The sequence below is a fragment of the Pinus tabuliformis genome, chromosome 1_1 (genome assembly GCF_031772625.1).
Source record: "Pinus tabuliformis cultivar Carrire ecotype Pingquan chromosome 1_1, CPIR1, whole genome shotgun sequence".
NCBI lineage: Eukaryota > Viridiplantae > Streptophyta > Pinopsida > Pinales > Pinaceae > Pinus > Pinus tabuliformis.
In genome coordinates, this window is record NC_142297.1 from 299,141,175 (window position 1) to 299,165,866 (window position 24,692).

General features: G+C 36.1%; 1 pseudogene; it reads left to right on the plus strand.

Moving 5' to 3' along the window:
- Window positions 1-2,389: 2,389 nt before the first annotated feature.
- LOC149212737 (subtilisin-like protease SBT5.3 pseudogene) lies at window positions 2,390-2,836 on the plus strand (annotated as a pseudogene).
- Window positions 2,837-24,692: the final 21,856 nt, after the last annotated feature.

The window sequence follows — 24,692 nt, forward strand, 5'->3', positions numbered from 1 at the left end:
TAGAAATGTAAATATGATTATAAATATAAAGAAAAATAGAAATACAAAATAATATAATTAGAAATATAAACAAAGACAAGAAGATTTCGTATTTTTGAGATGTCCTTTCGATCTCAAATTTTTCAGGTAGTTTTTCCATGAAAAATAGAATGGCCTGAGTAATACCTTTTTCGGGCAGTTTTTCCATGGGATATAACATGGCCTGCGTAATCATGGACAGAGTAATGTCTTCCATCAGTTTCATAGATTTGCCAATAGTCAATGTTAGTAAGACTATTTGATCAGTCTGTTTCCAATTTATCCAATGCTGGTAATGATGGTAATGAAAATGAAAAATGAAAATTTATCCAAGGCTGGTAATGTTCTTTGATAAGCTTGTTTTCATAGAAATATATAAATGTCTGGTTTGATAATATTACTTCTGCAATTTTAAATAGATTTTTTTTAGAATTTGGTTTGAAATAAGGTTAAAAATTTAAGAGATCCATCTTTACATTTAAAAATACCATTTAAATAATAAAACACTAAAATCTTACCTGATAATTAAAAAAAAAAAAAAAAAAAACAGTTTGTAGCAATATCGTAGATTACACCTATTTCAAAAATCGTTGCAGTAAGAATAACCTCCTTGCAACTTCCCATAGATGGTCGTATAGCACTATCCAGTACTAGGTTGTTAAAACTTGTTTGAGTCATCATCAGTTGCTCCGGTGGAAAACTAAGGGAGCACGGATTCTATCACCACGGAGCATCACGATTCAGCGTCAAAAGTGGCATATGGATACAGAACATCACGATTCAGTGTCAAAAGTCGAACTGGACAAGATAATTAACTTTAACTATAACCAAAGGATGCTATTTCGGCGTAGCAATGTCACAGTTTTGATGAACTTGGAGAAGTCCAAGCTGATTGTAATTTTCTTGGGTCCTTCGGATAAGTCACCGCCAACCAATATCTAATTCGGTTGCTTTCATTCCCCACTTTGATTTATTGTCATGTTGACATAAGCATGGATGTTCTTCATTTCTACGAGTGTCACAGTTACATGCCGAATTCTAAGCTTATTGCAATTTTCATTGGTTTAAGTTACATGCCGAATTCTAAGATTATGGCGATTTTCTTTCGTTTAAGTGATGTAAGATGATAAAACTTCTTTAAAAGAAAATTAAAAATTCCTAGATGATAAAATTTTTTCAGTAAAATATGGAGTCTGATTTTTGAATTGAGGCTGATTTCTCATGATAAGGAAAATTATAATGATAAAGAATTGCTTTTATTTATTTTTAAATAATGACAATTGGTTTAATAGGGTGGGTTCTAAGAAATTATGATAACTCAGTGTATCATAAGTTGGAAATAATTAATTTTTACTTGTCTATGGTTTTAATTTTCCATTTGAGGAGTTTGTTCCTACATAATAGGAATTTAGTTTCTCTTAGTTTAGTGTGTGGTTGAGAGAATCTCTCAACCACACTACTGTACGTCTAAGATAGCATTCCTATCTTAAGACTATTGATTGTATAAATATGTGTGTAATTTCCTCATTCAAAAATTAATAGAACATAGCATTCCTATCTTAAGACTATTGATTGTATAAATATGTGTGTAATTTCCTCATTCAAAAATTAATAGAATATATTTTTGAGAGTGTGCAATTTTATCTTGGTATCAGAGCCTCTGAGGGCCTGGCCCCTCCTGGGCTTGGCCCCTCCTGGATTGAGAGAAAATGAAGAGTTTAATATAGGTTGTTTGTCTATCAATTATTTTTTTTTGTGATCTGTTCAAGTGCTGGAGCGGCCTGAGTGCTTGAGTGAAGACGGTTCGCACGGCTGCTTTGAGAGCAATAGAAAGGGAAAAATCAACAACCATTTGATGAAGGGAATTGGTGACTATGAGCGCAGGGGAAGAAGGATAGGTTTTGCGGCAGTATCAAGCCTTACTTCTTCTACCTTGCAGTTACTGTAGTTGGTCGATCGATTGATTCTGTGAGCATTTTGCTTTGGCATGGGAGACTCCAGCAGTTCTGTGTCAATGGACATTGAAATAATCCCCTGGGGAGGAAAGGAGGAAGTTGTCCAAACCAGCGATGGGCCCGTGTCGGTCTTCGTATGCGGAGATCAGGGGAAGCCAGCTCTCATCACTTATCCAGACGTGGCCTTGAATTATATGTCATGTTTTCAAGGGTTATTCTTTTGCCCATGACTCAAAAAGTGCACTGCTCAAACTCAGTCAGAAGAGAGGCATCGCACGTGTGACAGCGTTGTCCACGTGGAGTTTGACTGAATCTCTAGCAAGACAGCTCGATGTGCTGCATGGGGGTCGGATCTGCTGGTGTGGTTGGGCACATAACTCCTTAAGGAAGGGCTGCGTAATAACGCAGCAGGCGCCATGGCAGAGAGAGCAATTTTCCTTATACTAGTGTGCTCATTATCATTCATACATTCGGCCTTGGGCACTAAACAGTTTTATGTGGTGTACCTGGGAGGACAGCATGATGAGACTCTAGAGCACCAACTGGTAGCTGATTCTCATCATGAACTTTTGGCACCAGTATTAGGAAGCAAAGATGCAGCGAAGGATGCCATTTTGTACTCATACACAAGAAGCATGAACGGTTTTGCTGCTAATCTTGAAGAAGATCAAGCACTCTCTCTCTCAAAACACCCGCATGTATTATCTGTATTTTTAAACCGAGTAAGAAGTCTGCACATAACGCGTTCATGGGGATTCCTCGACTTAGAAATTCATAATGAACAAATTCCTGCACATTCGCTCTGGAGAAAAACAAATTTTGGAGAAGATGTTATCATCGCTAACATGGATTCAGGCGTATGAACTGAATTTGCTAGTTTCAATGATGAGGGTCTGGGTCCTGTTCCTTCTCGATGGAAGGGGATCTGCTGGTGTGCTCCATGGGGGTCGGATCTGCTGGTGTGCTGTGTGAACCATGGAGATTCACCCGTGTCGATGTGTGAATCCTGCTCGGATCTGGTGCGGTGAGTATGGAGACGCGATCTGCTGCAAAGGAAGCGTGGATCTGGTGATCTGCCTGTGGAGGATCTGCATGAGGCGTGACGCATTTGCCATTCTGCAATCGTGTATGCACAGACAGATCTGTGATAATCCAGCTGCTCGCGGTGAGAGTGGGCGTGGCAACGGGATGCCATCTTGCGGAGCTTTGCAGGGAGGAGTACCTGCTGTGGTCAAGGCTCATACTATGGGTCATGGCGGAAATTGCTCTCATCAGGGCTGATATTCAAGAGGTTATCGGCAGCGCCACTGCGTTAACTTTGAATCTGAAAATATTCCTGTTGGGGCTCATGGGGGAATTCTTCGAGTCCCTGCAACCGTAACCTGCAGCCTTCTCTGGCGTGGCCGGAGAAAGAGTGTCGACGTTGGGACCAAAAAGTTCTGTCCTCAACAGTGAAGAGGCTGAGGTTCGATCCCGATCTGCTAGGAATGAACCTGTCACTATACTGGCTCCGTGATGGGACGGAGTACTGACCATTTGACCGCCTGCTCGAGCTCCTGGTGTGCTTATACACAGTGTGTTACGAGACATTCCGGGCGGCAGATTCAGCTGATTCTGCTACGTTGGTATCAGACTGTTGTGTCTAATTGTTGATGTGGGTTGCTGATATTGATCGTGAGATTTTGTGACTGCGTAGTGGTCGTGGATAGCTACCAGAGGTGGGATCCGACGCGTGGAGGCCTATGGATATTCCTTGTGAAATTTGTGACAATTTAAACCCTCTTTAGTGGATCTGGGAATCAGATCTGATTTCGTGCTTGCAAAGGCGAAATGGCTGTTGTGGTGAGTTGTCGCCGGTCGATTGCGACTGATCTGCAGTTTCAGAGGCAGCAACCCGGATGAAAAGAGACACGTCGACATCACTGGTTTCGTGCACAGTCAGCAAATTGCCAGCCCAAATCTTGCAAGAAGAGAGCCTGGGATTAGCTGGTATGAAAGAAAAAGCAGTGCAGGAGCAGTTTCTTTGACAAGCCGTCCAGTAGTCTTGAAGGCTCGTCGCTTCGTTTGATAATATCAAATCCGCCTTGTTTGCAACCTTGAAATCCATAGAGAAGGTCTCTGTAAGATTAGCCCCTTGAATTGAATTCTGAGCGGGCGAAAGAGGCAGAAAAATGAGGGAAATATTGCACATCCAGGGAGGGCAATGCGGGAACCAGATCGGTTCCAAGTTCTGGGAAGTGATCTGTGACGAGCATGGGATCGATCCCACGGGATCTTACCGTGGGGATTCTGATGTGCAGTTGGAGAGAATCAATGTATATTACAATGAGGCAAGCGGAGGGAGGTATGTGCCTAGGGCTATGCTGATGGATCTGGAGCCTGGCACTATTGATAGTGTCAGATCGGGTGCCTATGGCCAAATATTCAGGCCTGATAACTTTGTCTTCGGCTAGAGTGGGGCTGGTAATAAAAAAAAAAAAAAGTAGCAGCAGCACATGCCAGTGGCAGCGGGCAGTCTGGCACGCCAATTACTGCAATATGAGCAGTCTTGGGTGATTGGGGGTGTATCAGCCCATCTTTTTGCTCTCTGTTTATCCTCCAGCAAAGGCGACCTGGTTTCTACTCTCACTATTTGGCCGTGAAGTTTATGCTATTGTCAAAATGTATTTGTTTAATTATCTGATGATGCTGCAATATATTGATTAACTGTCATGACAATGAAACTAGTTGTAATTTAAGTGACAGTAGTATGACCAACTATTGTCACAATTTTGAGTGTGTGTTGGAACTGGTCATTCCAACACTAAGCAAATTTGCAGGGAATGGTGAATACATGACAGTGAAAACGACATCAATTGGAGCTACATCAGAGATTAGAGGTTGATCAAGATCGTGTTGCAGATTGTTAGCAAGCATGAGGCAGTATGCTTGAAAACAATGACTAGCCTTGATACTGTGGGTAGGGGAAGTGGCATTATGTTGCGATGCCAGGAGAATTGGATACTGAAATGCGATGGAGGATTGGACCGTGGAGTCCTGGATTACTGTTCCTGAAGGGAAAATTGTGTTCTCTTCGTGTGGCTATGAGTGCCTATGTTCTGGTTCCTTTATCAGTGGACCCCTCACAAATGAGGTAAAGGAGCAGCGACAAAGTTTATGGTGGACAAAAAAGTAGATGTTTGTTTGAATTAGTGTGGAATAGACTCCCTAACATGTTATTATAATAGTCATTGTATGTACCAAGAAACTCCAAAATGTGGAATCAGATGTAAGTTTTTTAAAGGCATCAGAAAGTTCGTGGTGATCTCAAAACCACTTTGTAATGGTTTATGGTTAGCCTGAAACCATCTTTTATCACTTGAAAGTGAGGGTTGGTGGTGAGCCAGAAACCATCTATATAGTCTTTGTGACTGAAGTGCCTTTGTGGCTAAATTGCCTATGTGGCTTGAGGTGCCTTTATGGCTCAAATCGTGGATGTCAATGCGTTGTTTGACAAGCTTGCCTTTGTGGCTGTGTGTACACGAGAGCTTAGTGCACATATTGAAGTTGGCGGATTTGCCCGGTGGTGGCAGATCGAACTTGCCCGGTGGTGGCATATTGAAGTTGGTGGATTTGCCCGGTGGTGGTAGATCGGACGTGCCCGGTGGTGGCATATTGCCTGAGTGGCTAACGTGTACACGGGAGCTTTGTGCTCGTAGGAGCAGGTGGACTGCAGTAACACCTGGCTCATAGTCTCAGATATTGGAGTGTCTGAGCATAAGAGGGTTGGTGCACTTTTCTATCTAACAGTTGCGTCGAAAGGCACAATCAGCGCAACTGTTTGCGATTGGTATTTGGACATGAATATTTGGCTTAGAAAGGCACTGATCTCTCTTTGTTTTTTTTGGAGGTTCAGTACATGCAATTCCCCTGATGGTGGTGGATTTGACTATCATGACAAGTAGTCATTAAGAGGGGGAGTTGGAAATAATTAATTCCTACTTGTCTATGGTTATAATTTTCCATTTGAAGAGTTTGTTCCTACATAATAGGAATTTAATTTCTCCTAGTTTAGTGTGTGGTTGAGAGAATCTCTCAACCACACTACTGTACGTATTCCTATCTTAAGACTATTGATTGTATAAATATGAGTGTAATTTCCTCATTCAACAATTAATAGAATATATTTTTGAGAGTGTGCAATTTTATCTTCATAATATGTAATTTAGTCAGGAGGGTTAGTTCAATTAAAGTAGCTCAATTAAAACACTTTTATGGTTGAAAGATTATGGGTTCAGTTTTCTTAACACTTTTATGGTGAAGATCTTTGGTTAAGCACACCAAAAAATATATAGGACTGTAGAAAAGGGAAAAAAGAAATCAAATTATGTAATTTTTCTAAAAGAAAATCGTGTGAGTTTTTTCAGTTCAAGAAATAGGTTTTCAGTTCAAGGGACTTCTACCTCACAGCCTCCTAAGCTAAGGAAGCTAAACAAGAATTGAAATTAGAATGAGTTCCATGTGAGTGTCTGATAATGTATGAATAAGCATGGAATACATAGTCTCCTAATAAACAATAGCAATCAAATACTTTACTGGTCTGAACAATAAACAAGTTGGAGTTCAATAGAAAGTTGTTCAAAAACAATGTAAATATTGGCAGAAGATGCGGAAACACACGTCAGATTATTGATAGAAAATGCCGAAACACTCGTCACGTTATATCAGAAAAATTGTGGATAACTTCTGTGCAAATATATTGTAACTTATAAATCCATGGATCCTGCAAGTTCTGGAATGAAATGCCTAAAAGTAAAATACGGAATCTGCAGGCTGGAGGTCTGGCTGAATTTTAGGTTTAAAAGAAAACATATGGCATATCAAAGCTCTCATTCCAGTCCGAGCTTTTTATAAAGAAAAGAGCAATATCATTGTCAAGATTCTTTAGATCATACGAATGGAAGGACACTGTTTGCTACCCTGATCTGCCACGATTGAGGTCAGATACTCAAATGTAATTGCTTCGCATGGAAGGAGAAGACCCATCTGATGATCGAATCCAAACTCCTCCTCGGCCTTGTAGAGAAGCGCCCGGAATAGAGGGTGGTTCAGATATGTGGTGGGTATAATGAACCGCCTGCGCTCGATTCCAACATAGATCGGATTGTGACCCCTGGGAACGTCCGACGGAATATCAAGCTTGTCTTCTGCAAGTTCGGAATCCAATTTTATGCAACACCATCGTATGAATGGCAAAACTTTTCGGGCACTGGCATTCCCCTGACACATTCTGAACATATTCTTCAAGAGTAGAGCTTTCGCTCTATCATTTTTCTTGCTCCTCATTGCTGTTACAGATATCAAGGTCCCTGACGCAACGATAAGAAAAACAAGTGGTAAGATCATAGATCGGCTTATGGAAAACAGAATGAAATCGTCCCCATATAAATTGGATTGAAGCACGGGCAGGACAATTTCTTTACCGTGAAGAGCATCTACCTAAAACCCCCAGACAGACAGTATAAAGGCTGGTAAATCAGGAATACCTGTCGGTCAGAGAGGAGGAATCCGAAACCTAGTTTGATACGTAATCGGCGAGAGTTAGGTAAAAACCTGACATAAAAGCCAGGGAGAAGAACATCAGTGACACATTCACATTTTCTTCTTGTCCTTTTGGTCTGTGAAATTTGTTGAACACTTATCACTATTTCCGTCTGCATTGTAAATTTTCGGGATTGCAAACAGTTTCTGATAAGATCAAAATAAGTTTGTCATCGGGTGAAGGGCCAATGAAATGAAAATGCAATAGCTCAATATTTAAGTTTTGACCATCTAAATGCTGTAGATGAGTAGTGAAATTTTTATGATTTAAATATTTTAAAAGTTTTTTAAAGTATGTTTTCAAATATATAGATTTATTCAATATTCTAAACAACTTGTAAAATACTCGAATATGATTTATATACATTATACTTAAAAAAAAGTTGAAATATCATTCAAAATTCTATCAGTTTATTAAAATTAAAATATTAAATATTCACAATGTATTTAAAAAATACTTAAGCATATATTCTTCTTCTAATATTTTGAAATTTAATTAATAAATACAAATGCATCAATGGAAATACTTAAACATGTTTTCACCTTCTAATACATTGAAACTTAATTGGTAAATACAATTGAGGTGAATATAAGAGAGAAGTGAAACCAAGTCCTCAATTAAGATAAGTTGTTTCAGACAAAACACACGGAACTAGGGTTTGCAGTCGGTTTTCAGTGTTGGGCACCATGGATGGGCTTGAAGGGGGGAGTGCCACTCCTGCCTATAGTCATGTAGTCTCAAAGCGCTTCAAGAAGCCTATGGAAGCAGAAATCGAGGGTACAAAAAGAGGGAAACAAGAAAGCAACAGAGCACAGAGGCAGGCAAAAACATAGGAGGAAGTCAGAAGAGAGAAGCTTATAGGAGTAGATAGTTAGAAAGCTGACCCCAAAATTCGGACAGGACTATGTAAACCTAGGGTATCCATCACATCTTGAGTAGTGTTAAGTGATCCAACGCTACAGGTGCATAGGGAGCACATGGCGACTTATGCAGTAATATGGAAATTCATGGGGTTATGGCCAACGAAGAAGGCTCTACTCGCATGGATAAAGAAAAATTGGAAAACTAAGGGAGAAATAGACCTACACCTTGGATCTAAGAGTTTCTTCACAATTGTGTTTAAAACCTAGAAGATAGAGGCAAGGTGTTTGAAGGAGGACATTACTTCTATGTGGCTACAGGCCTCTATATGCAGCCATGGGTAATGAACTTTGTCCCAGAGTGAGAAAAATTTACATTGGTGTTGGTATGGATAAGACTATACTCCCTACCTATGGATTATTGGATGCTAAAATCAATAAAAGCCATTGATAATAAACTAGGGAATTTTTTGAAAATATCAGAGGCCACACTGCACGGAAAATATACCTCCTTTGCAAAAATATGCAAGAAATGAACCTTTTTGGGGCTTTGCTCGATGAGATAATTCTAGAAGTATATGACAAAGAATGGGTGCAGGTGGTGGACTATTAGCATGTACCCTTTAGATGTCGCAAATGCCATGTACACGAGCACCACTTCAGGGACTGCCTTTTAAATAAAATGGAGAGAAGTACCAAAGAAACCTTAGGTAAAGAGACTAAAATCTTTACCAAAGTAGGAGGTAGAGGAAAAGGAGGGAGAAAGAACCAAAAAATAAAATCTATGAGGAAAAGTAGCCTAGTCATAATAGGTTCAAGATATTAGAAGAAGAAAAAGAGGATGAAAGAGTGAATCAAGTAATGAAGGACAATCATATAGAGAAGGAAAAGGATGATAGCATGGAGGATAGACCTCATAAAAGCCAACAAAAGGAGAATCAACCTAGCACTATGGAACTTGATAGGGACCAAGAGATGACCTCAAGTGAAGTGGGAACGAAGGTTTATGAACTGCAGAACATATTGGAAAGGGAGCATCTTGATCTAGAAAAGTTCCTGGAGGAAGGAACCACCAAAGGAGTGGATTTGCTACCTCAAGATGAATTTAACAGAGTACAACAACTCTTCCTCTGGAGAATGCATGCAAAGGGTTCTGGGGTCAAAAGAGACCATGATAGTTAGGATAACGGAGGGGTTAAAACTATGGAGGCAACATGGGGACAAGCTCCCATTAACCCAATAAGGAAAAGAGGAAGAAAAAAACAAAATGAGCTGCTGATTGAATGTGGAAAGCTCATGATCAAATCAGGTAAGATGAAAGACCTAACTAGTTACTCATTTACAAATATTTCTTAATGAATCTTACAACGTGGAATCTTAGGGGTCTAGGAAGTAAAAGGAAACAACGAAATCTCAACAATAAAATGAAAGAAGAAAAATGAGATTTGGTATTTATCCAAAAATAAAATTTTCTGTAGACAAAATAAGAGAGATACATATCAAATGGCTTATTAAGTATGACTATCTAGAAGTTAAAGCAGACAACCCATCAGGGGGAATTCTCACACTTTGGAACCCTCATAAACTTGGAATCCTAGATGCCGAAGGAACCAAGAACTACTTATCAATGGTCATCCAACCTTTGGGGGACAAGGAAGTTTATTTGATCACAAATATCTATGGTCCACAAAATCTTGAAGACAAATTCAGGCTTCTAACCTCTCTTGAGGAACTAAGAGAGAGACATATGGGCATCCATTAGATTCTAAGAGGGGACTTTAATATGATCAGATCTCTCTCTGAAAAAAAAGGTGGGACCAGATCTCTAGGTAGAGATTCCATAGCATTTCAGAACTTCATAACCAACATGAGGCTAGTAGATACAGAAATCAATAATGGTATCTTCACTTCGAATAATAAAAGGGGAGGGGCTTCTCAAGTGGCCTCTAAGCTAGATAGATTCATTATCTCTGAGGACCTTATCCTCTCAGGCCTTAACTTGTCAGCTATGATCCTCCCTTTTGGAAGCTCGAATCACTGGCCGATTCAATTAGAAGTGTCCTTGATAGGAACTCCAAGAAACAGACCTATCAGGTTTGAAAACATTTGGCTTACCCATCCTCACTTGAATAGCAATATTAAGAAATGGTGGACAAAAGATTTGAATGCTCAGGGTACTAAAATGTTCCTTTTTTAGAAAAGGCTTAAATACATCAAACTTACGCTTAAATATTGGAATAAGAATGAGTTTGAAAAAACCTTCAAAGCCAAAAATATAGTTGAGGGCAAGATACAGGAAATTAACCAAGAGCTTATCTCAAAGGGATTCACTGAGGAAGGTAAGAAACAAGCTGACTCGCTTCAATATGATTGGGAAGGCTTATGTAATCAAGAGGAAATCTTCTGGAAACAAAAATTGAGGGTATAATGGTTAAAGGAAGGAGAAAGGAATACACATTTTCTTCACAAGTCTACCATGGATCATAGGTCTTATAACAGAATTTTAAAACTAAAAGATATGCAAGGAAAACAACTCAACACCCACAGGGAAATAGAATCTTCTCTTGTTCAACATTTTTGAGGCATAGCAGAGGAGCCCCTCATAGACAGATCACAATTCATCAATGAATTCACTAAGCACATTCCTAAGCTTGTGACAAGAGAAGAGAATTATAATCTTAACAGGTCAGTGATTGACAAGGAGGTCAAAGAAATCATCAAAGAGATGCAAAATGGGAAAGCTCCAGGCCCATATGGTTTCAACGTTGACTTCTTCAAAGCTTGTTGGAACATAGTTGAGCAAGATATCTTGGTGGTGGTGGAGGACTCAAGGAAAAAAAAAATTGTTCTGAAGGAGCTCAACACCTCTTTCATATCCTTCATTCCTAAGTAGGAAAATGGTATGACACAAGATACATTTAGACCCATAGAATTATGTAATGCGGTGTACAAAATTATTTCCAAAATAATTGCAAATAGGCTCAAGCCCCGTCTTCCAACTCTGGTGTCTAAGGAGCAAATTGGATATGTGGAAGGTAGGCAAATTAAAAACAATATCATTCAATCTCATGAGCTGGTCCACTCACTTAAGAGAAATAAGCAGGTAGGTATGATCATACATCTTGATCTAGAAAAGGCTTATGATACGCTAAGTTGGGCATACATTAGAGAAGTACTAAAAGAATATGGCTTTGACCATAACTGGATAATATGGATAATGGCCCTTGTTACCACCTCAAGCTCTTCAATACTGCTAGAATGACTCAACATCAAAAACCTTTAAGCCATCAAGAGGACTCAGACAAGGAGATCTGCTCTCAGCCTTCCTCTTTATTCTCATGATGGAAGGGCTAGGCAATGCGATAAAAGTTGCCAAAGTAGAAGGAAAACTTCAAGTTCTCAAACTCACCCTAAATGGGCATGCTTTCACTCATCAAAAATTTGTGGATGACACCATGCTGCAAGGTACACCTACGGTCAAAGAAGCTCATGCCTTCAAACAAATCCTGAAAGACTTTGCTATGGTTGCGGGTACTGAGGTAAGCCTTACGAAATCAAAGATTTTATTTTTTAATACTGATATTTCTCTTCAGAGAAACCTGAACAAAATTCTAAGTTTTCAAAGAGATATGCTACCCTCCACATATTTGGGAGTTCCTCTAATAGACAAAACTCTAAGCAAGATAGTTTGGGAGCCTGTTATTAATAGACTCTAGGAGAGAATCCAGAAGTGGAAAGATAGGTCCTTGAACTTGGCAGGAAGACTAGTGCTTACAAAAGCCATCCTACAAACTGTACCCATCTTCCTGTTTTCAGCACTTCCAGCTCCTAAAGGAGTTATGCAACACATTAGAAATATCCAAAGAGATTTTCCTTTGGGAAAAGGGGAAGAGAAAAAGAAATGGGCTTTGGTAGCCTGGGAAAATATCTGTAAACCTAAGACACATGGAGGTTTAGGATATGATGACCATGAAACCCTAAACAATGTTTCAGGGAAAAACTATGGTGGAGATGGCTAAAGGAATCGGCTACCCCTTGGGACAAGGTATGGAAATAGAAATATGCAAACAATTGGCAAGAAAGGGAGCACATCAGAATGTTTGGGATCATAAAAGGCTTCGACATTTGGAACAAAGCTTGGGAGAATAGAGCTATTGTTCAAAAACATAGTTTCTGGGAAATCAGAGATGGAAACCTTGGTTAATTTTGGGAAGACAATTGGCAGCACGAACCAACACTGTTGAGAAAATATTTTGACAATATTAAGAAGGATATTGATGACAAAGGGTTACATAGGGTAAATGACTTCTAGGATCATGATAGCGGCAAGGGAAAATGGAGAGTATGGAACAACCTGATCTACAGTGAGGATCTCCATTTAAGGCCTAGGTTTAAGCTCTCACAGTCATCTTAGGACAGAGAAAGATTTTGAAATCAACATCTTAAGACCAACTGAGATGGGGAAAAAATAATGAAGGCAAATTTAATCTTAAAGAGGCCAAGCGAATAGCCCTTGGGCTTGAATTTCCAAACCCTGACATGGTATGGAAGGATCTATGGTAGAACCAAAACTAGATGAAAATCAAACTTTTCATGTGGTTGGTGCAACATAAAAAAATTCTAACTCGGGAAAACCTTCAAAAGAGAGGTGTAATTCGTCGATCAAGATGTCAGCTTTGCAAATTAGAAGAAGAAACTATGGAACACCTTCTCAACCTTTTCCCTTTCACCTCCACCTTATGGAATTGGGTGGCTTTAATTTCAAGACATTCTGACAGGGACATTGGCAGCGTAAACAACACTTTGAGGAATTGGAGGAGAAATTTCTCTCCAAATGAAATAATCAACAAAGCTTGTGAGCTGGTTCTAGGCTCTCTAATCTGGGATGTCTAGAAAGAACACAACAATAGAAACTACAAGAACAAGATTGGTTCAGCCCAGAGCATTATGGCTCAAATTATAAGAAAACTCAAAGAGACTATAGGAATTCGTATAAAAAGCACCCCTAAGAACCAACCTCAAGCTCAGGATGTGCAGATACTTCACATTTGGGCCTTCAAGGGTTGTTTCGCCAGGAAATAATCAAGATTATAAGTCATATAATAGCAGATATAGAATTCTCGCAACCAAACTCCCATGGTTTTATGAAATGCAATATAGATGGCACCTCAAAAGGAAACACTGGCATTGCTCGTTATGGAGAAGTAATAAGAGATGAAAAGGGTTTAATAAAAGCCATCTTTCACAGTCATTTGGGTAAAGCCACTAATCATATGGTAGAGCTCATGGCCCTTGAGCAATGCCTAGAAATCTTAAGGGACTCAACTTTACATAATACCATAATTGAAGCTAATTCTGAACTGATAATCAATTCACTGAAGAAAATATGCGATGGCTCAGCACCAGACAAGGTATCGAAACACTGGAGGTTACTGCAAGTCTATCAACTTATTCAATCCCACATGTGCACAATGATAACCCTTGATTTCATTCACATGTGACGAACAACCAACGAATTAGCAGATATTTTGGCAAATGAGGGTGTACTCTATTCCAATAATAACAAAAGATATGACTGGATAGAGACTCCCCAAGAACGATTGCGAGAAGAGTGTCACAGACAGGAAACCTTAGAGAGGGAATATTATCAGAGCATGGGAAATAAGCAAGGTGAAGCTAGATGAAAACAAAGGAGTTTTGGTCTACACGGGGAGGAAGTACAAGTAGGATGAAGTTTTGCTCTGGTCTTCAGGCTGGAAAATGCACATGGAACACTAAAATCCTTTGGTTTCTGGGCAAGAAATTACTTACATGACTAATATTCGAATGTATCAAATATACACTAAATATGGCCCTTTAATGTTTTGTGATGAGTACTTATTTAAAGAATGGGTGGGTCGGTGAAATCATAGTAAACCAATGATTTTTGCATGACAAACAACAAGATTGTTAACTATCGAATCAGACCCAAAACGCAATTAGGCGGTGTCTTTATTATGTTTTGGGTCCAGACGTGCTGTTAAGTTCCATACAGGTTGAACAGTCCTTTCGAGATCGCATGAATCCGGTGGATTTCAAGCAGATAGACAACCTGCAGGTTATCTCCCAAGTCGGACTCGAAATGGTTTCTAGAGTTGATACATTCTTTTTCGGGTCTATGTTTTTGGTTAAAGGGTGAGAATGTTGGACTCCCGATATAGCCTCTTAACCACTAGATCTTTGTAGAACAATCGAACGGTCATGGAGAGTTCTAGTTCCATGGAGGTAATGTTGAAACGTTTTGTGGGCCCTCGGCTCAGATTGTGGGTCCACGACCTAGGTATAAAGGCTACGTGGGGCTCGACTTTCATGGGGCCAATAGCTCCTTTACATGTATATTATGTAAGTTTTTTCATTTAGTTGAATATAAAGACCTAATTTTACTTGAGAAAAAAAGAATATAAGAGAGAAGTGTTTGCGCTCATATTTTACTTTGCAACTGGATCTTTGTCTTTTATTTTTATGCACTCTTTTATGTTGCCAATAAGCTCTTTCTAGAATGTACATGTAATTCAAATTTTGGTGAAGCTAATGGAGAGGATTAAAAAGGTTAGACAGAGATCTCGTAGGGAGGTTCTTTCAACTAGAGAAAAACATTAATATTTTTAAAATTTCAAAAAAATAGACCTTATTTATATTTTTAAATATAAAATTTCAAAAAATAGATAGAAGATAGAATTAATTGAGAAACAAAGTTTCATGAAAAGATAGGTAAAGTAGTTTTCACATTTAAAATGAGTTGTAAAGCAATATTCAGTTTGGTTAATATAATTAAATTTAGTAACGTTGATAAAATATAATAAAATATTAATAATTTTACATAAATAGTATTAATTTTTTATTAAAATTAATTCATTAAATTTTTGAAAAAAATTAATAATTTTTATATTATGGTTTAAAATAATGTTAAAAATAACTTTTTAATAATTTTAGTATTATTATATAAATATTTTTTTGAATTTTAATTTGATTATCAATAAATTGTTAATAAATGTTAAGTATATAAAAGAAATTTAACCTTCATGGTATATATTAGAATATTCATAGTAATATTGATAAATTAAGGATTAAGATTTGACTCTAAGCGAGTAATATTTTTTTTAATGATTTTATTTCAAATTAGTTAATTAAAGGAAATGTCAAATGAAGATATATCATCTTGGGCATGTAATAGTGATAGGCTATGATATTGGGCCATGATATCGTAACAAAAGCTATATGAAAATAAAAAAATTCTTTAGTAAAGTGGGCTAAATCTCAATGACTAAGAGTATTGTTACCTGTCTTTTAAAATCTAAATGTGATTAGCTCATAATATTCATAAATAAAGGAATAAGATTTATCTCCAGATTAGCTACGTCTTTTTAATTTAATATGTTTCATATTAATTAATTAAAGAAAATGCCAAATCATCATGTGTGATTTTGGGCATGTGTTATTCATAGGTTGTGATATTGGCCAATGGTATTGTAACAAAAACTATATGAAAATTAAAATTTTCCATGATAAAATGGGCTAAACCTCCATCATTAAAAATATTGTTACTTATTTTTTAAAATTGATTATTTTTATTTTAATTATTAATTTATATCTATATCTATATCTACATCTATATATATATATATATATATACAAATTTTTGAAGGAGCTCAGGTCAAGTTGTAGAGGGACATATTGTGTTTTTCTGTTGTGGTGGGTTCAAATCTTAGAACCAAGCTCTAATTGGTGAAAAGTGTGAAAAAAAAACATATAAACAAGTTATACTCGATAGTCCGATAGCCATTTGATTGAAAAAGAATGAATAATAATAATTTGAAATAAAATTATAATTTAATTGTAATATCCATGCTAAAAAGTTATAATTTAGTTTAATTTTATAATTTAGATAAGCCAAAGATGTATTATTAGGTAAGTGTTTTAATTTTTATTATGGATTAATTTCTATGAACATCTACTAGTCATTTAATTTATATGACTATCCTAATATAAAAGAGGGATTGATGGATGTAAGTTGTCACTATTACATTCCACAGGTATTTCCCAAAATATTTAAATAGGCTCCATCATAATGAATACCATGCACAAATATGATGGGCTATGAAATACCATGTGTTTGTAAACCACCATTGTAAACCCATTAAATGCATAACTCAAATTTATACATAATTATTATTTTTTAATTTTTAATTTAATGTTCACTTAGTAAACATAACATTACATTACATAATTTCTTATGTAACGTTGTACAACATATTTCATCTCAATTTACATGGTAAAGCTAGTTAAATCTCCACGATTAAGAATATCCTTGTTTTTTAAAGTGTATATTATGATTTTTTTTTCTAAATATAAACAATGTGAAATGCATTATTAGATAAGTGTTCTTAATTTTATCATCAATTAATATCTATCAACATTTATGACTATCCTAATATAAACTGATATAAATAAATTTAAATAATAATAGATTTCTAATCTTTCAAATTTATATAAATTAATAATTTGTAATGTGTAATTTTAATTTGACCTAGTCACCCTAGAACATTACATAACATTTTCGAACCCTATAACATTACATAACATTTTAGATAATGTTTTACAACATGATTGTACATAACATTTTAGATAATGTTTTACAACTTGATTGTCTTATTAGATTAGGTTATAAAATACATCTGCATTTAATCAACTTGTGAACCTAATATAAAGATATATTTATTACTAACTAAACACATTGTTATTTTTTATTACAATAAAATCCATAAATAATACTTTTATTTTATTTTTTTTAAATTACATTTCAAACTCCAAATTAACAACGAACAAAATGACACACTGCCATGACTGGAAAACGTCCAATGACCCTTCGTGCTATTATATATATCGTTTACCCATTACATTGGTGGGCAGATTACAATTTTGATATAAACATGGATATTTCTCCAACCATGTCAAAACATTCCGTATCATACTACAAAAGCCAGAAGGGCATTGATTAAGCGGCACTTGACACTTCAATCGAGAACACAATTTGTATACTCTACGTTTCCACGAAATTCAGTTTCCACGTTGAACGTGAACTGTATTATAACGTACGCTTATCGATAGCATCCAAACCCAATGCTTTATCGACATTTGAGAGTACCAATTATGTATTTTCAATTTTGATGCTTTATCACATTTTGCCAGTTATGCAATAATGTATGGGATATTTTCTGACATTTACATATTAAATTTAGTTTTCAGATTTGTTTGTACAGCGCTCTTCTGTAAAGGTTACTGAAGCCATTTTTGACTAAACCCATGAGACATGCAGGGTCAGGGGTACCATCGCTGTCCTATGTAAATGTTATGACAGGAGACCGTGGATAGCGGAGCAGCCTGAAGCAGCTCACAGCCCTCATATGCAAAGCACATGTCACGGCGACAACCCAAAGAGTCCTGCTTCTTTGACAGATGCGCTGGCTAGAGCAACCTTGTAGGTAAGAAAATCTGTCGATACCTTCTTAAAGTGGCTGTGGCTCGCATATTTGAAGTTAAGTTTAGTAAGATTAAAGAATATATATATAGCATGGGTAGGATCACACTTTTATTCACTTTGGGCCAGAATAAATGGAAGCCAAAATGGGAAGTTCATTTAGAGTTAAGGATAAAAGGGTTTACTGACTTGCGCTAGAAAAAATGGAAGCCAAAATGGGAAATTGAATTAGAATTAAAGATAAAATGGTTAGTTAGGGTCATTTTTGTCAGTTTGGAAGATCACATATAGATATTTGAAGGTGGTTTTTATTTCTTGAGTTCAAAAGGTTTAATGGAATGTTTCAGTTTGCACAAGGAAGATTTAAAAAATGTTTGTTTCTTGATTAGACTTTTTCTCCTTTCAAAAGAATTTAGGCAATAATAAGGTCTCGAAGGCATTGTGTTGCGTCATTTCATCAAAGTATCCAAGGTTATACGAAGGGGATGTTATAGTTCTTATTCCTAGATATGTGTCTATATTGATATATCACACACCCTCCATGCTTATATATATTACTAAGATGCACTATTGAAACAACCTCGAGATTCTGAACACATCTCCTTACACTGTAGGGGATGGCATCAATATGGTCATCTCTTCAAATGTTTCCCACTAACATATTTAGATCCTCCTGCACTACAAAATCCACCAACTGACCAGAATGGATTCATTTAGCGAAACGTCAAACATATGTATGTTCATTCCCAATGCTCCAAGGATCCGTTTCCAGGGGTTCATACTCAAAATAGGGTTGAAACACTCATAAAGTTGGAAAATACAAGGTAACAGATCCAATAGAAAAAGCAATGATCCCTTTGTAGCCAGAAATAAATGACAAAAAGATGACCCATCAAACAATCAACAACCTTTAGCGAATTTCATCCCAACTTGCAAATAACAAATGCTAAAGAATGACGTGGTAACAATGGAATTTCACCCGAAGATCCTCTCGAAGCTTGAAATAAATGACAAAAAGATGAGCCATCAAACAATCAACAACATGCAGCGAATTTCATCCCAACTTGCAAATAACCAATGCTAAAGAATGACGTGGTAACAATGGAATTTCACCTGAATATCCTCTCGAAGAGGAATAAGATATGGATCTTGGTTCTCTTGATCTCCAAGCCCTAGTTTCATGTTAGAAAGGTAAGGATCCAAAAGTTATTTCAAAGAACCATATCCTCCTCTTCAAGAGTAAGATATGGATCTTGCTTCTCTTAATCTCCAAACCCTAGTTTCATGCTAGAAAGGTAAGGATCCAAAAGTTATTTTAAAGCACCATATCCACCTCTTCAAGATAGTTCTAGTAAAATCCAAAATCCATGCATCACAAAGCATGATAGGTGACACATATTCTCTTGTTTTTTAGGTGTTAACTTGCATCAGTGCACAGATCCATCTAAAGAGGCTAAAGATGAAAAATGATCTAGATCACAAACCCATGGTTATGTGTCAACCACACAAAACCCTTTCCATCAAAGTCAACTTTCCAGGCCAAACACTATCAGTATCACAGTTGGCACATAAGCATTACAAGATAACTCTATTCTTGGACCTTTGTTCATCATAGTTATGGGTCAACCACACAAAACCATTCTCTTCACTGGCTAATATTCAAAAAAATCTTCTCCTGAGGGAACTTGACACAATGGGGACCATTGATTCCTATGAGGGAGGGTTGATTCGAATGGAAGGTGCAATCCACCCATGGTATTTGAACTCGAGAAGGTACCAAAAATACTATAAATAACGGGCCTCACCTTGTAAAAAGATAAATTGATCATCCACAATGTAGTGCAAAGGATTTCTCCATTTAATAAATAATTATCTTCTTTTCATGTGTTGTTAGGTATTCACTATGTGTATTTTTTGTTCAATGTTATCCTAAGAATAGTTTCAGAGTGTATTTGTATGTTCTCTCTCTCTCTCTCTCTCTCTCTCTCTCTCTCTCTCTCTCTCTCTCTCTTTACATTCAAGTTTCTTTAGATCTTAGCCACCAAGGTAAAAATAAAAAAAGACAAGGTCGTGAATGTAATAAATAACTAATCCAACACTTGGTGAATTGTTATGGAACTTTTGTAGAATCACCCTTATGAAAGAGGTTTTTTCATCCTCCTCTTTGCTGATCGAAGAAGATCATATTTTGGAAAATAAAAGTCCTCAACTGCAAAGGAAACTAGACACTCGTAATAAGGTGAATCCACCAGGAACAACTAGAAATCATCATAACTCATTACACTAAATGCATCTTTGAACAAAAAACCATCTTCATATCTCGATGTTGGTTGACTGCCAAAAGAATTGGAAACTAAGAACATGGCCAAGTTAGGGGCATATTAATCATTTTTCACCGTAACGAACATTTTCTCACTAACTTCTCAACTACTCCCCAAATACTATCAGTGTGGTTCAGGGCCATGGGCTCAATGGCAGAAGGCTTCCTCTCTAATTTTTATGCCTTACACCTCCTAGGAGACAAACAAGGATTCCTCCAATATATACACAATATAGATCCTCTGATTAAAGGTTCCCTCAGATTGTTGGATGAGATTTTAATCTCATAACATCCTTTGATGAAAGGTTCACTGGGATTGTGGGATGAGATTTTAATCTCATGACGTCCTTGGATGAAAAGTGAGGAGATGTTCATAGGTTAGATTCGAATGTGGATTGCTTCAAAGACCTAATGCGACAACCAACATTGGTGGACATGCACATACTTAACAACATTTTCACTTTGAATAATAGGAGAGGGGGTTCCCATCAAGTATAGTCCAGGTAGGATTGTGTCTTAGTCTTTGAAGCACTTATGAAAAATGATCTCTTTTTAACCTCTATATACCCTAGAAAGGATTGTATCACTACCTAATATGGAAAAAATAGGTCATTTCATTTTGAGAGTCTTTGGACGTATGAATCAAACTTTATTGATAAAGAAAAAAAATTATGGAGGGAGACTCACCCAATATTTAGATTGACAATAGAAAATTTCCAACAAAAGATTAAGTATCAAAAAAATTGTATCAAGAAGTGGAAGTAGGGGAATTTTGGGCTAAGACTAGTCATCAAGTTAAATTATTCAAAACTCTATATTAACAGGGATTCCTAGGTGGTAATCTCTTTTGTAAGGAAGCTCTTTCATGGGATTTCTTCGCTTCAAATATCACATAGATGAAATTTAGAAATTTACTTATCACAAAAAATTGATCTTCTATTGTAAATATTAGTTGTTCTACCTACCCACATTAGACATCAAGGAAATAATTTGGCATATTGGCTTGTTAATGATGGATGCCAAAATCATTCCTTTAACTATAACAACAGTTGGGAAGACCTCACAAACTTCATTCTCAAGGAATAATTCTCAATAATTTCCTTAGAAGACTTCAAATCCTCAATGGGGGTGACAAATAATAGAAAATATATGGGTGATGGTAGACAATCTCACCTTCATGCCACATATCCCTCCAATGCACCATCCATTCAATTTGTGATTTCAATGCCATCCTTTCTTTGCAAACTAACTCCTCCACTTAATGACTTGCATTATCTCTTGCCATGCCAACACCTTGTTTATAATTATCAACACATGTTCCTTTTCTTTCTTTAAGATTATGATCACCTTTCTATCTTGGTATTTATCACATATATTTCCATTAAATATCATGAATTGCTTCTTAATATTATAATAGTGTTTTTCTTGAGTACAATCTCTTGGTCTTTGTTTCAACATAAATATGTTTTCCCTTAGAAAAGGGATAGTTTCTTATGATATCTAACTCCACTAACATGATCCTACGTAGTCAGCCATTCCTTTTGGCTTCATTTCAGAAACATGTATTCTTTGAAACACCTTACTTTAATGTGCTTTTTCCTCCCAGTTGTAGTGATTACTTGTCAGTGCACCTAGTGTCAATGTTGTGGTCATGGAAATGGGAACATTAGAGGCTTGCATGCTTGGTTTCAATAATAATCATGTTATCACCAATGCTTGGACCACACCGAGTTTGAGATTCAATGTGAAGTTTAGGTAAAGGAGAATGAGGTTCGCCATGAGCATCAATGCATTCAGAGGTCAAGGTCCTCAATAAATTAATTTCTTGTGTTCCTAAAATTGGGAAGATGGATAGGAATCATAATCATTACTTGCATATGATTGACTTATATTGGCATGTCAAGCTGCTATTGGGAAAGATTTGTAAATAAACAATATGATGGAGACAGTCTACCGCATAAGCTGGAGGAGAAGAAGGAGATGTCGATTGTGGTAAAAGGATGACTAGTTTAACTGCAAATGGGTTGACGCACTTGACCTAGAGCTATCCCACATCGCAATGAAGGATTCCCTTTGATAGGTTTGGATACCTCTCGTTCCTCATGATTAATAGGTTTCTTTCTCTTGTTGTTCATATCACTTTGGTGCACTTTTTGTTTTTTCGATATCTACTAGTATTGTTGGTCTTCCCATTTCTTGGACAACCATTTTCTCTTCATAATCCTTTCATGTCAATTTCTATATGTCGATGAAAAATTTTGGTTTTGATATTTTTTGGATATCCGTTGGTTTTCCCTATGTAGGGATAACCCATTTTGGAATAACTTCTCTTAGTTTGTTACTTTGTATATAGTTTAGTTTCCCTAGCACTGAACTAGACATACATAACCCTTTATGTTTTATGTAATTTTCTGACACATCAATGAAAATTCATAATATTTTTAAAATAAACATTAAGTATGTTCTATTTAATGCACTTGTTTACTATATCTTCCAAATGTTAGATAATATACTTAGTCAATAGTTTTGGTACTATGATGAATTCAATGCACAAGTAGTAGTTTGCAAGGTTGTATCAAACAAGATGTTAGATTGATTCAAACAAGTCATTTTATATATTCTCCATGTAACCATCTTTTGATGTGGTGTAGAAATGTTGTATATTAATGGAAGAGATTTAAAGATCCATTGTTTTTTATCTACAAGTTTATGTTATAATTTATTTTTTCACTCTTCCTCTTCAATTCTATTACTATATATTACCCTGTTTTTTCACTTCTTTATGTTTTACTATGTTTTTTCACTCTTCTTGTAGTAATGCTCATAATTCTTGGAGCAATGGAAGGAAATAAATTTCCATACTTCCACGTCCAAGATGCAATATTATGCTACCTAGGACACATTTGTGTTCCTTAAAGTTAGCATCCCAAGATGACCTAGAAAAAACATTACAATTAGGTAGCAAGGAACTTTCAGGTGAAGAAGATAGTTGTAATATTGCAAAAGGATTTTTGTTAGTTAAAACTTGGAGAGGATGTTGGCAAGAATATTAGGTAATGCACCACTTCTTTCCTTGGAAAAAAAACATTAGAAAGAAATCTTGTAGACACCTCTACTACCCCTGATCGGCATTTGGAATCCATCTCAGTGCACTATATCATTAGAGAAAAAATATCATTATTAGAAGTTATTCAACTTTCGGCAAGCCAAAGAAATATTTCTATTTAGAATGGCATTTTACAATAAAAAGAAAACTTGTGAGAAATTTTATTAGCTTTCTATTACTTATTTTTTTGGAACATTTGTATTCACATTAGATATGTCAACTGAGCAATTGTTTGACTGCGTGTTCTTTAAAATGAAGGTATTCATAACACAATGATTTTAGCACTACTGTATTCTTTGTTAACCTGGCATTCTAAAAAAAAGGTGTTGTAACAATCTAGACAGACTCTACTTCGATATCATTATATTTATGAAACCAACTGATGCACATCATAATTACTAGAATTTTTTGAATTGAACCAATAGGAAAAAACTGCATATCTAAAATATGTTTAGCTACGTCAAATTTGTCAACATATTAGTTATAAACTAAAAAAGTAAAAAGTACCCATTACAGAAGACATACCAATGTAATGAACCATAAAATTTTCATGTTTTTTTCTAGTGGATTTAGGAAGATACAAATTTTTTATTTCACTGAATCATATTGACCTTCAGACATCTTTTGCACACATTTTTTTAGAAAATTAATTAAAATTAGAATATTTCTATGAAATTATATAGAATTTTATATCCATTGAAAGTAGATTCAATTCTGCAAATGCCGATACTGGTTATGATAATAAACTAACCAAAGTTGATGGATTTGATGCATTCGAAAGTTGGGAAAAGGTGACCAATGTCGAGTTGTTGTAGAGGTGTAGGTTAAAATAGTTTGACTGAACTAAAACTACATTTGGCAGAACTTGTGTTTGTCGTCATTGCTCGTTAAAATAAACTAAAAAAAATTTGGGCGAATTACTCTTAAAATTTCGGCTGAATTATTTTTAAAAGTTTGACTAAAAATGTGTTGATATTTTCCTTCCGATGGGAAAATGAAATGATGCAACCCTCCGAAAAATGTTTCACCCAACGATATAAATAATGCAATTGGAACAATATTTTCACACCCTTTCCTCATTTGGACTGCACTTTTAAACTAAATCTTCTCATTTGAATTTTTTGGAAGAAATATTTTTTACTTAATTTTTAAAGTATGTCTTATGGGTTGAATTTTTTGAGTGAAATTTTTTAGCTTGATTTTTAAAGTAAGGCTTTTGGGTTGAATTTTGAAAGTGACTTTTTTGTGCTAAATTTTTAAAGTGAGTTTTTTTTAAGTAAATTTTTTTGGTTGAATTTTTAAGGTGAGTTGTTTCAAAGTAAGTCTTTTGTGTTG